Raw genomic sequence first — 16,528 nt, 5'->3', positions numbered from 1 at the left:
ATCAATAATCTATGGTTTCACCTCAAGAACCTAAAAAGTGAGAAAAATGAATCCAAGTCGAGTAGAAAGAAAACAATAGTAATAAGAACAGAAACCAATGAGATTTAAAACAGAAAAAAATAGAGAAAAACAAGAAAACAAGAAGCGAGTTCATCAAACAAATCAATAAAATTGATAAAACTCTAGCAAAACTAACAAAGATACAAAACACCAATATCAGGAATATTACAGATACTCCAGCCATTAAAAAAGAAAATAAAGGAATATCTTGAACAACTTTATGTTCATGCATTCATCAACTGAGAAGAAACTGACAAATATTGCAACCACTGCAAATACCAACATTCAACTAACCTGAAACAGATAGTCTGAATAGTCCTTTAACTGTTAGATAAATCGAACCTGTCATTTAAAAAACCCATATCCAGAAAATTTCCTTAGACAATTCTATAAAATATTTACAGAAATATTAACACCACTTTTGTATAATCTCTTCTAGAAAATAGAGGGAACACTTCCTAACTCATTTTATGAGTCCATTATAACTCTGACACCAAAGCCAGACAAAGAAAGAACATTTAAAAAAATATATAGACTATTGTCTCTCAGAAGATTAAATGTAAAAATCCTTAACAAAACATTAACAAGTTGAATTCACCAATGTATGAAAATAACTATATATTATAACCAAGTGAGATTTATTGCAGGTTTGTAGGATGGCTTCATTATTTGAAATCTACCATATCAATAGTCTTAAGGAGATAAATCACATGATCCTATCTGTTAATACAAAGGGAAATTTAACAAAATCGAAAACCCATTTATTGTAATAGGAAAAGAGTAACTACCCCTACTTAATAAAACAACTATAATCATATGCAATGATGAAACACTGAATTCTTTTCCCCAAAGGTCAAGAACAAGACAAGAATGTCTACTTTCACTGTTGTTATTCAACATAGTACTGAATTTCTAACAACTATAATAAAGCAAGAAATAAAAGGCATACAGTTTGGAAAGAAAAAAATAAACATTTCTATTTTCAGGTAACATAGAAAATTTCAAGGACTCCATCCCCAAATTTCACAGGACCAATAACTGACTTCAGTAAGGTTGCAGAATACAAAATCAATACACAGAAATCAATCACATTTTTATATAGTAGCAATAAACCTGTGGAAAATAAAATTTGAAACCCAATACCATTTGCAATTATTCCACAGATAATGAAATACTAGGTCTAAACTTAGTAGAATATGAACAGGTTTTCTGTGCTCAAAAATCACAAAATGCTGATGAAAAAATTATACAATACCTAAATAAATGCACAGACAGATCACATTCATGAATTAGAAGACTCAACATAGTAAAGATATTACTTCTCCCTAAACTGTTTTATAAATTTAATGCAAATCCTACTAATATCTCAGCACAGTTTTTTTCATAGACATAAAAAAGTTTATTCTAAAATGTATATGGAAAGACATCAGTTTTAAAATAAACAATCTTGGAAAAGAAAAATATATAGGTGAAATCACTTAATCTAACACTAAGATTCACTCTGTAAGGCACAGTTATCAGGCCTATGGATAATACAGAGCTTGATGACTGTGACTTAATGACAGAGCCGAGGACAGACATGAATAAATAGAAAAGAATAGAGATGCCAGAGATCAGCCCTCAAAAATATGCTCAGCTGCTGGTTTTTAAAAAAGAGGCAAAAGGTACACAATGAAGGGAAGACAGCTTTCAACAAATGGTGATGGAATCATCAGAAAGCCAAAGGAAAGAAAATTGACCCACAATTCACTCCCCATATAATAAAATAATTCAAAATGGATTACCTTTAGAAAAAAAAAGAGAGAGAGAAATCTTCAGTATCTAAGGAGAGGCAAAAAGTTCTTAGACTAAAGGACAAATTAGTCAATTGAACTTCAGCAAACTACTTCGTGAAAGACACAGTTAAGCAGATTAAAAAGCTAACTACAGACTGGGAGAAAATATTTGCAGACTGCATATCCAAAAACTATTGGTTTTATTCAGTATGACATGTATTATGGGAGGAATATGTCTTTAAATGATGAATTCCTGGTCTTTCCAACAACTAGTTCACTACATTTAGTTAAGACTGGTATGACATCTCCTATATTCTTATTTTTAAGCACGTTAGATGTATTGTCAGCTATTTTTACTGAAACTTCAAGCTTACAAAATTCTAACTTCTCAAGATGTTAATGAAATAGTTAACCTAGTGTTAATTTAATCAGCGATGGCAAGTAATTTTGAGAACAGCAACAACAGAAATAGCTATGGCTTTGTAAAGAAAGGTTGGTCAAACTTTTTGGCTTCTCCTCACACAAACTATTCAAGTCTGCCATACATCAGAGCCACAAAGCACCAACTCCTTACATGCATCTTGCCAGGATGTCAGCATTCAAAAACAGACCCATTTCTCTAAGAAAGGCATTATCATTTCAAAAGAGATGGATTTTTCTCCCACATCATGACCAAGGATGCCACACTTAACTATTTGACTCAAAATCCTATTTTTCTAATATGTATTTCCTATTTCCTATTCTATATGGTTTATCTAATTAGATTGAGTAGATCATTATGAACAAATATATTGTCCTTTTCTTCCAATTTCCATTTCAATTATTTCCACATTGAACAAAGTCAATTGCATGCTTATAAGTTAGTTACTGGAAAGGGGAAAACTCAATCAGTCATGCCACTGAAGTGTCCAAAGCCGGCCTCATGCTTAGAAAGCATCAAAAACCCCATGTATTTGTGGGTGAGGTCTTAAAAAATCATTTATTTTTCATTTCCACTTGTAGTTTTATCAGTTAGTAAAGGACAGTAATGAACCAAAGGAGATACTACTGGCTATGAACTTGCAGAATGAGCCTATGATTAAAAAAACCAATAATATAAACTGGAGCAATTGTAAAGCCAAGTCAGATAGGCTGCTACTTTGTCATGTCTGCAGAGCAAATTCTCACCAGCCAGTCATCATAATTCACATGTTAGCAAAAATAGACCCAAAGTACATCTTATCCCTGCAGTTCCTTATTTCTAGCTTACCCAGGCTGTGCATTCCGCTATGGGTACTTCTGGGAATGTCCAGATTGAATAGTGGAACCAAAGGTAAGTATGTTTTGTTGTAGCTTCACATTTACTCTTCCCTCCTAAGCCACTGCTCCAGAGGCAATTTAGAAATACTCTGATTTCCCCAACCTGTGAGGTCAACCGCAGTGGCTCAAATTCAGCCAAGAACGGCAATAGTATTGTTGTCAATATCCATTTCTGCATTATCTTTTTGCAAGGACGTTTGTCTAATTCTGAGGCACTGACAATCCACAGATTAAATGAGAGAAACTGGCAAAGAAAAATAAAATTATTTTCACACACAGCTCATTTTGATGAGTGATTGCTGAATATATACCGCATGCCTACCTTTGTTAACACAGTCACTGTCACAGGTGAAGGAACACACACACATCCACTGAATGAGATTGGGTGGGAAGGTGGGGAGAAAGTTTTCACTGTCCCGACTTTAAAGACTGCACTTAAAAAGTATGTATTCTCGCGAGTGTTTCAAAAAAAAAAAAGAAAGAAAGAAAGAAAGAAATTTCAAAATGGCTTACTTCATGGCTCCTGAAACATTGATAATCTGAGGAGTTTTGAAATGGTCTCTTTTGATTCACAGAAAGAATCGCGAACCAGTTTGAATGATAATACGACCAACCCAATTGCCCTTGTATGTTTTCTTGCTGCTCTGTGTAATAGCACAAGTACAGGGGATAAATTGACTGTGATGAATATAGAAGACCAAGTAACATGTTGAAGGTGTAAAATGTCCCGAAAACACAAGCTCCAATCTGATGTTGATGATCTAATCCACACACACTCTAATTAGAAACATACCTCTCACACCAACATATCGGAACAGGGCAGCGAACACCTTTTTGTTAACTTTTCCTCAAACTTTGATTTTGATCATTTACATGTGACACCTTCATTTGTATGGCCACTTCCACTTACAAAAAAAAAAAAGAAAGAAAGAAATTGTAAAAAGGTAGCTTAAAACGGGATTAAATGTTTTAATCCCTTCTGAATAAACAGATTCCGAGCTTCTTTAATAAAAGAAGCAATACAGCAAAGATTCTAACCTGCTGGAAACGTTTTAAGCCCATCTCGTCTCTCTGTCCCCCAGATCTTTTCTACATACCCTCCTCCCTCCTTTTTGAGCGTTAAACTGCTTCTCCACTTCCTCTCCATCAGTGGGAACGCTTCCCATATGGGTGTCAGGATCTCTCAGAGGGGTCAGGGGCTGCCCTGAAGAGGAAATGACCAGCTGTGAAATGTAAAAGAACAATTCCTTCCACATGTTCCTCTGCTCCCGAAGCAGGCAGGAGTTGTCAGCTAGCATCACTTGGAACTAGGCAGGACTGTGCATTATAGTCCTGTCAAAACTAATTTACAATTAAAGACCTGCATGACTGTTTAAAGCTTTTTCAATTCCAGCAGTTTTCAGAATTCCAGCAGTTTTCAGAAAACTTTGAGATTGAAGTGGATCAAACAAAAAACCATTGTTGCAATGAGCTGTGATGGGTGGTGAAGAACCTCACGAAACAAGTCGAAGATTATAACAAATTATAATAATGTTTTAAAAGAAATCCATTAATGGCACAATACTTACTGCACCTCCAATTAACATCTGTGTGGAATTTTCCCAGCTAAGCCCCAATTTGGGAGTTTAATGTTGCAGCTATTGGAAGTCTATTTCAGTTTATAAATAAAATTACAATGTGACAATTTCATTGGTAAGAAAGACTGGAGGAAAGAAAGAAAGAAGAAGGAAAGAAGGCAGGAAGGAAGGAAGATTTATCATGATCAATGAAAGGTTTAGAAAAAATTTAAATTACTTTAAAATATTTTGAAGAATTTCTGTGACTTAACATATAGCATGTCCCAAAAGTTGCCTCTAATGTCACCATATATAGGGAAAATGGAAAATTAAAGATAAATGTACTTTTATTTACAAAATATTCATTATAAAATTTTACAAAGAGGTGGCCAACAAATAAAAAAGATTTTATAAATATTTTATATTTTGATACATTTACATATCTTAAAGGCGTTTAAAATTGCAGGTAATTAGCTATTTATGCAGATTAACAGTTTTGAAACATACTGTGATTCCCCGAGGCTCAATTTTTGTACTGAGACAAAGGATTTAGATCCATTAATGCTATTTGAAAATCAAGAAATCCAGCTGGCCACCTATAGCTAAGTGGTTAGAGCACATGGCCTATGTACCAAGGGTAATGGGTTTGAATCTGCCATGGGCCTGCTAAACAAAAGCAAATAAACAAAAAAAGTCAAAATATCCTAAAGAACAAATGCCACATATAAAGTCTAAAAATTGCCTCAATATTTTACTAAATGGTGAATCTGAAGTAGCCATTCCAAATTCTTAAAATCTTGGATATATTTTATAGAAGTACTCATTCCTTAAAAGCTCTCTAGAATTGATCAGAGATACCCATAATAGAAAATTATTTGGGACAGTCTCTCCACAAACTCAGCTCCAACTGTCAAAAGCAAAATCACGTGTACTGTTTTCCCACATCAGATTAATTATTCTTCCATAGGTGACAGCTAACAAATTATTAACTAGAAATATGTATCTCTGGTGTGAAATCTTTAATAGCATTTGAGAAAAAGTTGCTTTCCTTAAAAGCAAGTTTTGACAAATGGAATGGTGGCCTTCAGGGAACATGATGTGGATATTTGACTAAAACTGGCCATATCAGTTCCCTTAATGACTGGGCCTACAAGCTAAGCTCTGCTGACCAGTGTGTTCATGGCTTCCTGTCCCTGAGCTCCAAGATTAAGGGCCTTCAACCCCTTTCCAGCCATCCTTCTGCTTGCTCCCAGAGCTGCTAATTAATTTACCCCTCATTTTCCTCTACTTCCTGGGCATAACAGTACAGATTAGGCAGAGCCCTCTCACCAGGCCATCTAATAAATAATAAATAAGCCACTGAAAGAACCACATGATTCTGGGCAACTGATTTTTGACAGGAGTGCAAGGCAGTTCAACAAGGAAAGAAGAGTCTTTTCAACAAACGGTGTTGGAAGAACTGGACAGCCATATGCGAAAACAAAACCCAAAAAGCTTCAGTCGTAACGTCACACCCTATTCAAAAACTAACTACAAATAATTCATTGATCTAAATGTAAAATGTAAAACTGTAGAACTTTCAGAAGGAAACGTAAGAGAATATTTTGGGAACTGGGGCTGGGCAAAAATTCCAAATGATTGTACATGGCATCAAGTACAATCATTTAAAAAACTGATAAATTGGACTTAAGCAGAATTCAAAATTTTTGTTCTGTGAGATATGGTGTTAAAATCCGAGAAATTAAAGCAAAATTTCTCTAAAATAAAAATCAGTAAAATTAGAGACAGGGAGAAATATTTGTAAACTACAAACAAGAATTTGTACCCAGAACATATAAAACTCTTAAAATTCAACATTAACGCAAACAATTCATTTAAAAGAATTGAAATACTTAGCAATACTTGAATAAATACTTGAACAAATATTTTACTAAAGAAGACACATGGATAGCAAATAAGTACATTCACCATTGAAGAAGTCTAAGTTGAAATCATGAGACGCCATTACACATAAATTATAAGGATTTTACTAACACCAATAATACTAAGTGTTGTCAAGGGTGCAAAGAAGCAACTGAAACTGTCCTGTGCTGCTGGTGGAAATACAAAATGGTGTGGTCGTTTTGTAACACAGTCCGGTGGTTTTAATAGAGTTAAACACACACATATTACACACTCTGGCAGTTGTATTCCTACATATGTACTCTAGAGAAATAAATATTATATTCACAAAAAAACCTGTATTTGAACATTTATAGGAACTCTATTCATAATGGCCAGAAAGAGATACACTGCAAAACATTCATATAATGAGCTACTCCTCAACAATGAATCGGGATAAACTGCCAATACCACAACTCCTGTGAATCTCAAAGGCATTGTGTTGAATGCAAGGAGTCAGTCTCAACAAAAGCTCACATAGTGCATGACAATTTTGAACAGAAAAAACTACAGTGATGCAAACAGATCAGTGAGTACCAGGGTATAGGATGCAGGGCAGGGAGAGCGATATGCCTATAACATAGCACATAGGATGAGGGGTGATGGTATGTGTCTTTATTCTGATTATGGTGGTGGTGACAAATCTCTGTGCTAAATTACATAGAATTGTACCCTCTTAAATAAACATCAATTTTACTATATTTTCATTTAAAAAATACACTGCCTGCGTGACTGATTTCCAAAGAAAGAAGCTCTGCTCCCAGTTCATGTTAATTCAGTCATTCAGCAATAATCTACTGAGAATCTGTGATGTGCTGAGTATGATATGCTCTCATTTATACCCATAAGCATAGCAAAGATCCTTGTCCTCATGGAATTTGGGACTTAGTCAAGTAAAGGGGAGCATAGAGGTAAGAATAGATAGAGCTGGTACCTTCAAGAGCACCTGGGAAGCAAACTGTCTTTTCATCTTTATCCTGGTCAATCTTTATAGAGCCTGGCTAAAGCAAAGTGAGGCGTTACTGACAGGTAGCACATGCATCACAAGCATGGGCACTGTGGAATTAAAACCCACCTCAGACATACTGAATAGGAACTTTCCTTTTAATAAGATCTCTGAGTGATTCAGGCACTAATTATAGTTTGATTAGTGCTGCAACAGAGTATTTCACTGATACGCCCACCCCCTCCCTCCCCGAAACTCCTCAAACTCCGTCTCCTCCATCATGCCTCACTTCCTTGATCTTCTTTAGTAGATTGCTTCTTTGTGATTTCCTGCATCCCTCTTCCCTCTGTCCTTTACATGAAGGTTGCCCTATAATGTGGTCTACTCTATTCTTCCTTGGTAAACTTATTCATTCCTATGGCTATAACCCCCACATCTATCGAGATGACACTCACATGCTCCTCCTGAGCTTTACATTTATTTTCTCAACTCTGAGTCATTGTCTTCTTAATTTCCCCTAGCACTTTAAATTCAATTTGACCCCAAATAATCGACTGTTATCTGAAACCCCTTGCTTTGAGTCCCTTCTCCATGATAAGTGCAATGCTGTTTTCCCTGATGCTTGAGATAGGAAAACCTTTGCCTATGATCTTCATGTCTTTCCTCATGACTCAACTATTCACTTTCTCCATTCTCTTGAGTCAATTTTAGCATTCATGTCTCTTGAGTCTCCCACACAGCCATGTTCAGCCTCAGGCCCTTACCATCTCTTCTCTGGGCTAATGTAATGAATGGCTTTCATTAATTCTGGATTTCTTGTCTTAACATGCTTGCTGCCCAAGTCCATCTATTCATCATGGAGTTCAATGGTTCCTTATAATTCTCCAAATATACCTTATGCTGTGTGACTTCTTAACTTAGCTGTTCCTTTCCTTTTATCCCAAAGAATTTCCACCTATGCTTGCTTTTTTGAATTCTAAACTATCTTGACTCTAGGACAAAATTGTAAAATTAATGCATAATTCCCCAGATCATACCAATAAAAATGTAAACAGGATATTTTAACAGAAGTTCAGGAAAATTTCAACTCCTTCAAAAGTTCACCCATTTATTTTGGGGAGTCCTCACCTAACTGACTCATGGGAAACAATGAATATTCATTTCTACTCATATTCACTGCCCCACAGTGGCCTCTGTAACACCTTGGATTACAAAGTTACAGTATATAGAACACACTAGAACATTTCTCCCTTATTCACCAGCAATGTTCCAAGATCACAGTGGATGCCTGACATGGAGAACAAAACTAAACATCATACATACTGTATTTGTTTCCTGTACAGCAATACCTACAGTTTAGTTTAATTTATAAATTAGGTACAGTAAAAGATTGACAACATAACTAGGAATAAAAGGGAATAATTATAACGACATAATATAATAAAGTTTAGGTGAATTTGGTTTCTCTCTTGCTCTCTCTCTCAAAATGTCGTATTGTACAATTACTGTATTCACCTATTTTTGGAGTGCAGTTGATCATAGGTAACTGAAACTGCAGAAAGCAAAACTTTCAATAAGGGGGAACTACCCTCTCCATCTGTCTATTTACACACACACACACACACACACACACACAGGCTTCATTGGCTCACAGGAAAATATATACTACAATATATATAACAGGAAATGGTTCCAGTGAAATGGTCTTCTCTTCACAGGTTGGGGAGTGTTTGCATGCAGGTATCCTTCTCCCTGGGAATTCCACTATGACATGACCAGACTAGAGAACTAATGGGACTCATAATGACATATATTTTTCACAATTGCCCTTTCAACTAGCAACTAAATTTTTCTTATTCAGATAGTTTGCAACTATTTCACTTCCTCTCCAAGTATGAATTCTCTCCCAGAAGGCTTGTGGATCTCCCAGAGTGCTGGTGGGTACTCCCACCATCTACTGGCCACGTGGACACCTACTCATTGATGAGCTCTAGTAAGCCTCTGGAGTTCAGGGCCTGGAGGTTGTTTTGGTTTATAATCCCATGGTGCTTAGCAGCATGATTCGTTCTCATGGCTGCACCATAAATTTCTCCTGAACTGAATTCTGCATATATGCCTTGCCAGAGACCATTTTTCATGCAATGTAGTCAAAACAAAATTATTAAGCATACCAAATATCTTCCTAAAACATAAAACAGCCTAAAAGATGGTAAGAACCCAAAATTTATATTGTAAATCTTTTCTTTCATCCTTTCAGAAGTATTTTCTGGCCTCTGGCATTTACCTATTTACAAGGCTGATCACCACTTAAAGCATTAACCAGGGGACTAAATTCTAAATTTTCTAGGCGTGTGCATGTGTACACACATGTGTGTGCTTGTAAGTGACCATTAAAATTCATTATATCATGGTCTGGAGACAGTAGTTGACTCAACAAATTACATATGGAGCCTATCGATGTGGACAGCTTGTGGAAGATCATAAACACATTTTTCATATAGAAATGCTGCAGCCATAAACACACCACGTGGTCATCCCTTCCCTAAGGTTTGCTCCTTTAATTGTAAATAGCCAGAAAGTCATCAAGCCAGAGTTTAATAAACTTTTAATTTGAAATGAATTACCACATGTTGTGTTTGTTTACCCATTATTAAATCTCCTAGCAACATATCAGTGGCAGAAACAGCATACTGTATCACAGCCCTGATATATTAGAAAACAAACCCATGGGGGATATTAACCACTAATAATATGCTTAGGAAGCTTCCAAGAAAAATAAATATATACAAGCAATAAGGAAGACATGTATTCCAAGAGATTTTATGTTCTGTTTTTGTATAAATCTGTTCAGAATAGGAGCAGGAGGTCCCTCTGCAGCCTTTGAATGTGAGGCTAGAATCAGTCTCCAGACTCGAGGAGAGCAAATGAACAAGCAAGTTTTTTCTACAGCATTTTCCTAACGCATAAAAGATTCTTTTTCTTACCAGGTATAATCAGCTTTAACATGTTGCTATTCATGTTTTCTGGAGTACCACCTGTCCTCCTTTTCAAGGGACCTGGAGGCAGCAGTCTAAAGGCCAAGTTCATGGCACAGTGCAATAAGTGTAGAAAATATAGCCACATTACCCTGAGGAGAAACTAGAAAGCAAAAATGACCTGGTGAGGCTCGGCACCGGTAGCTCAATGAGTAGGATGCCAGCCACATACACCAAAGCTGGCAGGTTCCAGCCTGGCCTGGACCTGCTAAACAACAATGACAACCGCAACCAAAAAAATTAAAAAATAGCCAGGTGTTGTGGCGGTTGCCTGTAGTCCCAGCTACTTGGGAGGCTGAGGCAAGACAATCACTTAAGCCCAAGAGCTTGAGGTTGTTGTGAGCTGTGATACTACGGCACTCTACCAAGGGTAACATAGTGAGACTCTGTCTCAAAAAAAAAAAAAAGAAAAGAAAAGAAAAAAGATCTGGTGAAAAATGGTCCAAGAGTAATTGCTTCTTATCTTCTGCTCGGTAACCTAAAACTGGGTTAAAATGGCAGTAACACTGAAATATTATCAGTTAAGTCAGAACCCACTTTCTCAAAAGTTAAAAATTCTAAAATAATAATTTTAGCCATTTCTTAATCCAAAAATGCTGGAAAAGACAAAGAAAGAAATCTAATTCTCAAATGCACGTATTTTATGTCTCATTTACTGATTTTATAGTTGACATTTGGACTCAATACATAAATGAAAAAACCAATGGCACATCTATATTTTTATCTAATGAAATCATGTTTATTTCTTTTATATTTTTTGAATAGTAATTTTATCTTAGGAAGATGATCTTCAACCATCACAGAGGGTTTGGACTTTTTCTTTCCCTTCTACCGTCTCAGATTCCCAGGTTACACAGATGATATGCTAATGTTAAAGTAATTTGTTTTCACAGAACAAGGGCATCCCAGCCCCTCAGGTTGAAAGACCTGACTAATCTAATTCAACATAAAGGCATGGTGTACAAGTAATTCTCCTACAGAGACAACTGAATGAGAATTAACCACAATGTACATGTATGTCCTCAACAGGGCTACCCTGAAAAGAAATTTGGAATGACACTGGCCAGTCTCTGGTTTAAATCCCCTTTCATGACATTCTCTACTCTTTTTTAGAATGCCAAGGTCTTAAACTTATTTTATGCCCCGTCTTCCTCACCTTCCCTTTATCCATACTAAGCATGCTGGCACACTAATTGATAATCACTTGGGATATTTGCGCTCAGCATTTAAAAATTAAAGCCTTAAACCTATTAAATTCCAACATAAAATGCTTGAAGTCATCTTAAAGTTATGCATTTTGAAGACCATTAGATTGACGCGTTACCCACCAAAACCAGACAGTGTGGGTTCTTTTTAATTGCAGAAAACAGGAAAACATTTTGTTTTTATTTTGGGGGGGTGCAATGTGCTGATTTTATATACAATTTGGAATGCTTATATCAAACTAGTTAACATAGCCTTCACCTCACTTAATTATTGTGTTAAACATTTAAACTCTACACTTAATAGATTTGATATTCCTTGAAACATGCACCATAGGTGTGGTCCCACCCTTCTTCCTCCTCTTCACTCCTTTATCCTGGGCTATAGGTGTGTTTTATCTTTCATATGAAAGTGTGGGTTATTATAAATTGGTTTCATAATAGTACTGAGTGCATTGGATACTTTTTCTTCCATTCTTGAGATACTTTACTAAGAAGAGTGTGTTCCAGCTCTATTCATGTAAACATAAAAGAGGTAAAGTCTCCATCTTTTTTAAGGCTGCATAATATTCTATGGTATACATATACCACAATTTATTAATCCATTCATGTGTCAATGGGCACTTGGGCTTCTTCCATGACTTAACAACAATTATGAATTGTGCTGCAAGAAACATTCTGGTGCAAATATCTTTGTTGTAAAGTGATTTTTGGTCTTCTGGATGTGTACCTAGTAGAGGAATTGCAGGATCGAATAGCAGGTCTCCTTTTAGATCCCTAAGTGTTCTCCAAACTTCTTTCCAAAAGGAATGTATTAGCTTGCATTCCTACTGGCAGTGCAGAAGTGTTCCCTTTTCTCCACATCCACGCCAGCATCTGTAGTTTTGGGATTTTGTTATGTGGGCTACTCTTACTGGAGTTAGATGATATCTCAAAGTGGTTTTGATTTGCATTTCTCTGATGATTAAAGATGTTGAGCATTTTTCATGTGTCTGTAGACAATGTGCCTGTCTTCTTTAGAAAAGCTTCTGTTCAAGCTTCTCTTGCCCACAATGAAAAGGGATCACTTGTTCTTTTCTTATTAATAAGTTTGAGTTCTCTGTGGATTCTGGTTATCAAACTTTTGTCAGAAACATAACCTGCAAATATCTTCTCCCATTCTGGGGGCTGTCTGCTTGCTGTACTTACTGTGTTCTTGGCTGTGCAGAAGCTTTTTAGTTTGATCAGATCCCAGTAAGGTATTTTTGGTGTTGCTTCAATTGCCCGGGGGTTCCTCCTCATAAAGTATTATCTCAGGCCAATTTCTTCAAGTGTTTCCCCTGCACTCTCTATATATTTACAGTTCCATGTCTTAAGTTTAAATATTTTATCCAGTGGGAATCAATTTTTGTTAATGGTAAAAGGTATGGGTCCACTTTGGGTTTTCTACAAGTCACCAGCCAATTCTACCAGCACTATTTGTTAAATAGGGAATCTTTCCCCCAATTTATGTTATTGTTAGGCTTCTCAAATATCAAATCACAGTAAGTGTCTGGGTTCATCTCTTAGTTCTGTTCCATACACCTAACTCTCTATTTTTGTGCCAGTACCATGCTGTTTTGATCACTATAGATTTATAGTATAGACTGAAGTCTAAAACCAATGCTGTCGGTTACTTACCTTCTGTGGATGCAAGTAAATCAAATCCAACTTTTCAAAGTGTGAGAAGCAATATAGTTTGATCAAGTTGCTTTATAACTGTGCAATTTCTTGCCCACCTTCTATATATCATATTTCTACTGTATTTTTACAAATATCTGCTTAAAGCCAGTGACATTATAGACTATATATTATATATATATAGAGAGAGAGTCTATTATATATATATATTTTTTACACACACACATACACACACATATACACACACGTATATATATGTGTGTGTGTGTATAAAATGTCAACATCTCCAGACATATATCAGTCTATAACATTATACATGTTGGGGGTGGAGATGGTGGTTTCTTAGTTGCATTAGCTGATTATACTGGCTTACTCACCAGGGAACAGGTCAGGTGTGGATAAGGAGACCCAGAAAAGACCCAGTCAGACCTTATAGTGGACTTGCCCATTAGGAAAGCAGGAGTTCTAGGACTTGAGCTAAACGATCATCAGAGTTGTACTTGGTCCATCAAAGCATAAAGTCCAAGGGACTTGGAAAACTACTGTAACAACTTAAGAAATAGTATGTACATATATATACACATACTATTCACAGAGGGCGGTATACATATTACCCTCTGTGAAGCTCTATGTTGCTTAGCTGATAAGCAAAACAAACTTGACACATAGGAAGGCAGATGTCACCCAGGAAACTGAAGGGTGTAGACTTTGTGTCTGCCTATTTTGGTAAAGGTGGAGCATGTTTCTGAAACCCTGCTGTTTCCCTGAACTGGGCTCTCAACTCAACACTCCTATCTCCCCACTCACTCGTAGTTGAACTCAACCACTTTGTGGTTTCAGCTGCAGACCCCATGTTCATACTGCTCTGCCAAAGATATTCTCCCTTTCTATTCTCCATCTCTCTGCTGAGCCTCAAGTCCACACTCCCAATGGTTCCTTGAACATTATTGTTTAAATATAATATAGAAATATCAACCCCAATAGATAGATTTCAAATCAAGTTTATGGTTTCCCCCCTCTAATCTTGCTCCTCTTCTTTTATTCCCTGTCATCTGCTGACTTGTGTCCATATTCTATACCTGCTGTCCTTTCTTTTTAGATATTCATGCAAAGGAATTATATATAGCAATAAAAACAACAAACTAGAAATATATAAATGATAGATGATAGATATCAAAGACAATGTTGAATGAAAAGTTGTACAACATTTACATACCTTTTTAAAACATAGAAAATATATTCAAAGTTTAAGATTACATATATGTAGAAAATGTTTGAAAAACTATGTAGAAATTATCAATAATAAACATCAGAAGGCTGAAAGTATAATCAAGGATCAGTTCACAGAATGTGTTAGTAAATATGTAAAGTTTTATTTTTGAAAGAAAAGTTGTAAAAATGGCAAAATAGTAAGAATTTAAACAGCTGGGTACTGAATATTGGTTTTCTGAACAGAATGTTTAAAATCTTTGATAATTTCAAAAATTAAAAAATAAAGTGCAGACTATAAAGCTGATCAGATAATACTGCTAATGTTAGTACTATGCTAGTAGCACCATTATTGCAATTATTACCAATTCATCCCCTGTTAATTCTACTAGTACTATTATATTGCTAGAGGATCTACCCTATTAAAGACACTTGTGATTCTTAATTAATTCATTTGTAAAAATCATAGTAATCTCTAATAGTATATTTTTCTATAAATGAAAACTTGTAGAGTGAATGTTTCGAAAAAAGTTCATTTGCTTATTTAGGGCTAAATTAAACCAGCCTTTGAAATCAAAGGCCTATAAAATAAACTACATTATTTGAAAACTTATTTCTGAGAACATTTTATCATTCATAGCCATTTTTCAGTTACCAATCTCATAGGCATACAAGAAAGATTAAAATTTAGAAATAAGAACTAGAGGAAGTCAAATTTCCCCCCGTACCCCTCAAAAAACCTAAAAAACAAATTTTAAAGCAGTAAGACCATGGAAAAAGACTTGCATGTCAATGAAGTAATTTTATATAGTATTTACTCATGTCATAGAAAATGTTACATAAAAAATTCTTGTCAACAATTACATTTTCTTTAAATGCATGGTGTTGAAAATACTGTATTAATAAAGAACAAATACTTCTTGCCCAGTTTTATATAACACAGCTTGAAAATTAGCGATAGGATACTGAGAAAAACAAGTCAAGCAACCCTGAGAAGAATGCACAGTAGATTTAGCTTCATGATCCATTGATGCACAAGTGTTTTTTCTCCATTTCTTTCTCTGAAAGGCCAGCTGTATCATCCATCCCTAATTCTGCTCTCTCTGCTTTAGCCATTAGAAAAAATAGAAGTTGAGGGAAAAGTTGAACATGGCTTTCCTGGGTTTTTGGATCATCCAAATGTAAAGGAAGTTTAATTACCTGTTAAAGGAGAAATCTGTTATCTAAAATGTTGAAAATATTATATATACACTTAGTTTCTCTCTACAACAGAGTCTCTCTGAAAGATCAATATAAATTTAGTTTTTAAATCCTTATGTGCTTTTGTTCAGTTTCATGACAAAAAAAGAACTTTTTTTGTATCAACCAATTTATCTTATCACTTCAAATATTGCCATTTACTCGATAGGTAGTATTTATTTTTCTTTATTTTAAATTTCAATTTTATTTTCTTCTTTTAAATAACATTGACAGAAATATTGGACTGAAATTAGCAAACATTTATTGAACATTTACTGTCTCAAATAAATACTACTTTAAGTTCCAGAAGAAATAACAAGATTGTTAAAATCTAGCAGTAAATAAGTGGGTGTTCATTATGCATTTTTTGACTTTCTTTATGTTCAAAATTTTAATAATAAAGTACTTGGAGAAAATAATCAATGAGATAAGAAATGAAATGTTCAGAAAAGAAAGAATTGACAGCAAAAATTTCCTGGGAAAGAACTGTAGGCTATTTTGCTGACTTAATCTCCCCTCCTGTGCCCTTTCACACTTGCTGTGGAGGCTGAGTCAGAGCCATTTGCCAGCCTTCTCTCTGGTCCTTAGGTTTATTAGCCCCAGTACA

General features: G+C 35.4%; 1 pseudogene; it reads right to left on the bottom strand.

Moving 5' to 3' along the window:
* Nucleotides 1-16,528, bottom strand: part of LOC128594742 (uncharacterized) — a 223,602-nt pseudogene that overhangs the window by 73,278 nt on the left and 133,796 nt on the right.

This window comes from Nycticebus coucang, chromosome 9 (assembly GCF_027406575.1).
Source record: "Nycticebus coucang isolate mNycCou1 chromosome 9, mNycCou1.pri, whole genome shotgun sequence".
In the NCBI taxonomy this organism is placed as follows: Eukaryota; Metazoa; Chordata; class Mammalia; order Primates; family Lorisidae; genus Nycticebus; species Nycticebus coucang.
This window is presented reverse-complemented; position numbering and strand designations above follow the sequence as displayed.